The sequence below is a fragment of the Lactuca virosa genome, chromosome 5 (genome assembly GCF_052849685.1).
Source record: "Lactuca virosa cultivar CGN04683 chromosome 5, Lactuca_virosa_CGN04683_v6, whole genome shotgun sequence".
In the NCBI taxonomy this organism is placed as follows: domain Eukaryota; kingdom Viridiplantae; phylum Streptophyta; class Magnoliopsida; order Asterales; family Asteraceae; genus Lactuca; species Lactuca virosa.
Genome location: NC_136430.1, coordinates 407,065,726 through 407,071,712, shown reverse-complemented (window position 1 = coordinate 407,071,712; position 5,987 = coordinate 407,065,726). Strand labels below are relative to the sequence as shown.

General features: G+C 30.3%; 1 long non-coding RNA gene across 4 annotated transcripts; it reads right to left on the bottom strand.

Annotated features, from left to right (window-relative positions):
- Nucleotides 1-754: 754 nt before the first annotated feature.
- Nucleotides 755-5,987, bottom strand: LOC145111978 (uncharacterized). Of its 4 annotated transcripts, XR_013710404.1 has the most exons (6): nt 4,123-4,139; nt 3,515-3,555; nt 2,410-2,475; nt 2,254-2,343; nt 1,221-1,316; nt 755-1,126 (listed from the first exon to the last, which is right to left on the bottom strand). It is a non-coding gene; the product is annotated as an uncharacterized LOC145111978 (long non-coding RNA). The 4 variants fall into 4 exon arrangements; XR_013710405.1 differs by lacking the exons at nt 3,515-3,555; nt 4,123-4,139 and adding an exon at nt 5,966-5,987; XR_013710402.1 differs by lacking the exons at nt 3,515-3,555; nt 4,123-4,139 and adding an exon at nt 4,334-4,745.

Here is a 5,987-nt window from a genome sequence, read left to right as displayed (position 1 = left end):
ATTTCCACAAGTTCACCAAAGTTTGTTTTGATATTTTTATGAAGTGTTTAACTTGTTTTGTTGTTATCTCAACATGTAATTGGGCTACTTACCTTCAATTTAGATTTTGTATGTATATAATTTTGCTTCAGCTGTTTTTTGTAGCCCTCACGTTAGATATACCAAAAATGTGTCATTTCAAATGCATAAAAGAAGATAGTGTATTACAAGTTGGTATCTAAGTTATAATTTAAACGAATTAGGTTTGGATTTTACACACAAATGCTTAAAGTGTGAGAGTATAGGAAAAAAAAAACGATTATACTATGAACACTATTAGTGGTCATATGTGCTTTATAAGATGATAAAATGGTATACTATATTAAAATATTATAGAAATTAGAAAATGGAGAAAGCAAGTGGGCTATTCCGCACCTACAACAATGATGACTCATATTTGTAATAGATACTATCGAAAATCTTTTGGATGTTACGCAAAGAGTAACGACAAAGGAATCAACCTTATGATCGAAGAACACATAAATAACTCTGTGAAGCATAACAAAGTTTGATTTTAAGTAAATAATGACCGAGAATTTTAGAAAAACTAATTGTATTTTGAAAGTGTGACATGTCATCAGATTACAAAAAGCATGAATAAATTTGCAAGTGTGAAGAACATTAATTTGAAGGTTACTGTGAAGAACACACGCTGTGCTCTTCATTTGTACCCAAATACTTGTAATCTCAGAAGGTTTCAGATGCATACCTATAGTTGAAGCAAATTATTGATGTTTTTTTTCCAAAATTTGCATAATATATACAATTTCAGTGAAGAAAGTATAATTAAGTGAACTTACACACAAAAAGTTTATCATGTAAGGTACAAATGTCAGGATGATCAGGATAAATTTAGTCTAAACAGATTTTGGGGGAATTTGATGGAATCCAGTTCCATCCATTTTGTCAACCAAATGTGTAACTAAAAGAATTTCCCAATCCAATTCCTTCAAATTTCTATGAAATCCATGAACAAAATAGAAAAAGTAGGGAAGAAAAACAATATGCTGATTTAGAACAAGTCATGTTAGGAATAATATCTTTGGATGATAGATCTATCATGAACAAAATCCTTCAACTGTTGCAACTGAGAAAAGTCACGGATAGTTATGCTAGTATATAGCCTTAAAGTAAAATTATGAAAAGATGGAAACAAATCGCATCACATGAAATGCACTTACATAAAATTCCCATCGATTTGGTTCATCATCAAGTGCCCCATCTTGCAACCATTTACCCCAAGTGTGTTTCTCCTTTCTGTCAAAATCTTAGTTGCTCTGTATCACATGAAATGCACAGATATATTCAATACTTTTTACATCATAAAAAATTGATACTTTAGAAGTAAACAATTTTTTTTTGGAATATTTGGATCCATTGCCCCATCATTAAAAAGATCCACAAACATCATTAAAGCCATGTAATTTAAATGGGAGAATGAGCAACAAAACGATGCACTTTAAAAACTGACATGTAAAAGGATGATCAAAGGCTTGCATGGTCTGAAAAGGATACAAAATCAGGTTGAGAAGTAAAAGAATAATTTTAAAATGACAAAATTTAAACTCTTACAACTGCGTGTAGTTTTCACACAGTATAATTAGGTGAAAAAACTGACAGATGGGTATTGTTTCTACATATGCACATAGGGGCCATAGGGTTTTCAATACCCAAACACATGGAAGCATCACTTAACTATGAATTTCACATCAATAACTTTTAAATTAAGTGAACTTTTAACAAAAAAATGGATTAAACTTTTTGCAAAATGAAAGCATTTTCTATTAAGTCAATCATAGATAAAGACACAAATCCACAAAAACTAAGACATCATTATCCAGATAGCACTTTATCAGTGCAACACTTGATGAAAAAGAAAAAAAGGGTTATGTGTCTTATATCAGGAAACAATACACAATCTGGTTGGACCTTTCATATATGTGATGTGTTCCAATGCCAAAGGAAGGTAAGATAAATATATATATATATATATATATATATATATATATATATATATATATATATATATATGTGATTGTCATGGTCTACACAATTATACATTGAACTGTTAGAATAAAAGTTCATTTTCTTAAACAATCATGCGACTGAAACCCTAATTGGAAATGGGAATAACATCTACAAAATGACCAACAAAAACAGATGTGCAAAAAATAAAACACAAGAATAACTGGAAAGCAGATGCAATTAGACTACCTGAATACCTGTACATTATTAGCATCTTCTGCTGATGAAACCACACTACAGGGCTTGTCTCAAATGTCTTGAGAAAAAAGATACAAAATCCTGCACATACCATAATCTTTTTATTCTTCAAAGAGACTAATTGAACAATGAAAAAAGACTACTTACATTATTGCATTCATCAACTTCTTAGCTGGATATTGTCCTTTATCCTGAAAAACACCTCATTCCATCCTACAAATGTAACAAAGGTCTGTGATGAGAACAGAAATCAATAGATAGTGAAATCAAAGGGGAACAGAAATAATTAGAGAAGAAGAAGACGATATCATTGAATCTAATGAAATGAATTACAAGCTGTGATATTGAATGAAGTAAGAAACTCAAACAATTCCGGGGAATCTCCTCTCTTTCTCTTGCTAAAAGCTGAACCTAATAATCTCTCACATTACTAAAACGATACCCTGAAATGAAATGCCTCCCCTCTCTTTATTCTTCTCTTTCTCCTAACAAACTCGTAAGCCATTTTCCAGAATTTACCCTTTTACCCCTTCTAGAACTGACATGTAGCACTTTTGGTTCCTTTGCACTTTTAATTATTATATTATGATTTGTATCACACTTGCTTTGAGGTTCTTGTAATATTTACGATCTTTGTTCCAAGTAGAGCTGATTTTTGTAATTTTGGTCCCAAAAACATTGTCATTTTACTTGGAACATGGACCAAAAACGATACAAATCTCAAATAAGGAACAACACTGTAATATTGCTCTAAAAAGATAAATGAAACTTTCATATATTGTTTCTTAATTATTGTTACAGAAGCATTGATATTTGCATAATTACTAATAGTGAAGCAAATTTATCTATTAATGTATTTCAACAAAAAAATGGGAAGTATAGTGCTAAAATCGAGTAGAACTTTCAAGGCATAATGCCCTAATAAGAAAAAATATGAATGAAGAATATGCTATAATTGGGTAGACATCTAAGAGTCTAATATCCTAAGTAAATAGCTAAAAGTATGATACTATAATTGAGTAAAAGTACAATGTCTTAATAAGAAAAAATTGAAAGTACAATACTATACTAGAAAGAAATTAAAGTAGAATGCCATAAAACACAAATGAATGAAAGTAAGTTGTTATTTATAGCATTTAATATGAAACAAAAAGTATCATGGTTAAGAAACTTGTTTTCTCAAAACAAAAATATTTCTTAACAAATAGATAAACAAGTAACTAAAAAATTAACAAGGTAAGGAAGCTAATACCTTGCTATGTTTATCTGGTTTGAAACAACTCGGTAGGTATACTTCTAACAGAGGAAAACCCTCAACGAAAAGATCAACAAAACTATATAAAAACAGTCTGTAGTTTCCTTCTTTTTTAAGTTGCAGTGGAATTAATGCAGTTACTTAAAACCCAGAAAATCAGACTTTACATAAAAAAAAAAAAAAAAAAAAAAAAAAACCTCAACAACAATGAAGACAATATAACTGTAGTTTAATAACACATTTGGATGCAGCATAAAGAAAGAGGATATAAAGCTTTGACAATATAACTTAATTAAGACATTTCATCAAACACCTAAAATGCACAGAAGAACAATGTACAACTAAACATCTTCGCCTGATGGATTCTCTAGTTTTCAAAAAGCGGCCTAACTAAAAAAACCAACAAAACAAAAAATAAATGGAGGAGAAAGAGAAAGATACCCAAGTAAAATTATGTCATTAATTTACATTTGACATATAGTTCAAGTAGGTCCATGGGTATAGTGTTTGATCATTTTAGCGAGGATTATGCATCCTTAGAATAAAAACAAGTTTCATGACATAAAAAGTAACCATGCCTAAAACACGTCATTACTAAAAGATACAATTAAACAGATCAGAAGAGAAACATCTGTAGTCTTCTTCTTGATCGATGACGGTGAACTAAAACGACATCGCAACCAGACGTCATACAACTACAATGCATAAGGGTACAACCCAATACCGAAGAATCTTGGCCTAATTGAAAATACCTAACAAAATCAAAAATACACCAAAACAATATAAATAATTCACAGAAAAAACCAAGAACATCACCTAAGAGACGACGAGGGAAAGACAGATTATTCTTGAGCGCCGGAGAACGAAAGAAAGAGGAAACGTTGGTGTGGCTAGAAGAAAAAAGAGAATAAGGCGGTGAGAAAGATGTCCCCTCCAAAGAAAACCCTCTTCTTCTTTTTATTCTTCTTCCTCAAAGAAACATGTCTCTGGCGGTGTTTGGAGAGCAGGGGGGGTGAGTGAAGATTGAGTACAGCGATCTTGATAATTTATAGAGATGGTTGTTAGCGTCCGGCGAAGGACGATGGGGTGCTTGGGTCTCACAGGAGCAGAGTTACAGGAGATAGCGATTAGTCTCTCCGGCGGGATGAGCGAAGAGTGGAAGAGGGAATGAAGAAGGTGGTAAATATTAAGCGCCAATACACCAACCCAACCCTTTTGACTACCCACTTCCAACCGTTCGGTTCTTTTATAAAACCTTTCCAAAATTAACATCTTTCTAAAGCAACGTATTAAATCATTTAAAAATATATATATTTATTTATTTACAAAACAACTTAAATATATTAATTTATTTAAATTTAAATTCAATTTTCTTTATATATAAAAAAAAGTAAATTTAGTAATATATTTATTTATTCATTATTAATATTAATGTTTTAGCTTGAAATTGAATAACCAAAATAATAACCATATAACATTGTGATGAAATTAATAGTTTAGGTTGTGTTGGAGTGGAAACTAAGACATATGCTATAAACATTGCATTCTTGATAGTTTTTTTTTTCTTCTTATCTGTATTTGTTTTTTCCTATAACCATTATGTGTTTTTTTTTTTCATTTTATGGGTGTTTATCGACTTTTAGTTTAGACTTACTGGCCATTTATATGTGTATATAGGAACATAATTAGATAAGATTTTGATCTCTATTCTGTCAATTTTAGCTTCTTATAATTAGAGTATATAGGAGAAGAAAATATTCCTCTATTTGAATTTGTCTTAATGTCTGGATTGATTATTTGACCCTTTTCGGTCAAACAAAACATTTTAAAATCTCAAATGACATAATTTGTTTAGATATAGAAGAAAAGAAATATTATATGTTAAATTTATATAAGAAACAACCATTATTCTACTTTTGACCCTCTTTTTTTATTCAGTTTGCCTACAAAATGCTCATTTAAATAAACTACGTCTTTAGCTAATAAGCTTAGGTGAGAAGATAAAGAAGAAAACAGGGGGAGAAAAAAAAAAAAAAAAAAAAAATCAGCAACTAACCACATGACTTCACTGCATCAAATGCAGTTGACTTCACTGCAATTTAATTGGGTAGATTTTTCAAAGTACAATGCCTCGATAAGAAAAACTAGAAATATTATGTTGTAGTAGAAAAAGATGAAAGTAGGATGCTATACTAAGTAAATAAATGATGTTATGTTGCTATTTCTTGCACTTAGTCCTACTCTTAAATCAGAATTTAGTATAGTAACCTCAAGGTCGATATTGAAAAGCAAGAAAACAACTCCGAATATAATAAGATTAGAACCGAGTAAAAATGTAAATAGACAATCAAAACATGATTTAACCTCATAAACAAACTAACAAACTACAATATGGTATCTTTCAAGAATTACTTACTTTAAAGATTAGGTTAATTTCTTACATCTTACCTATCAGTAATCTTTAAGCAGC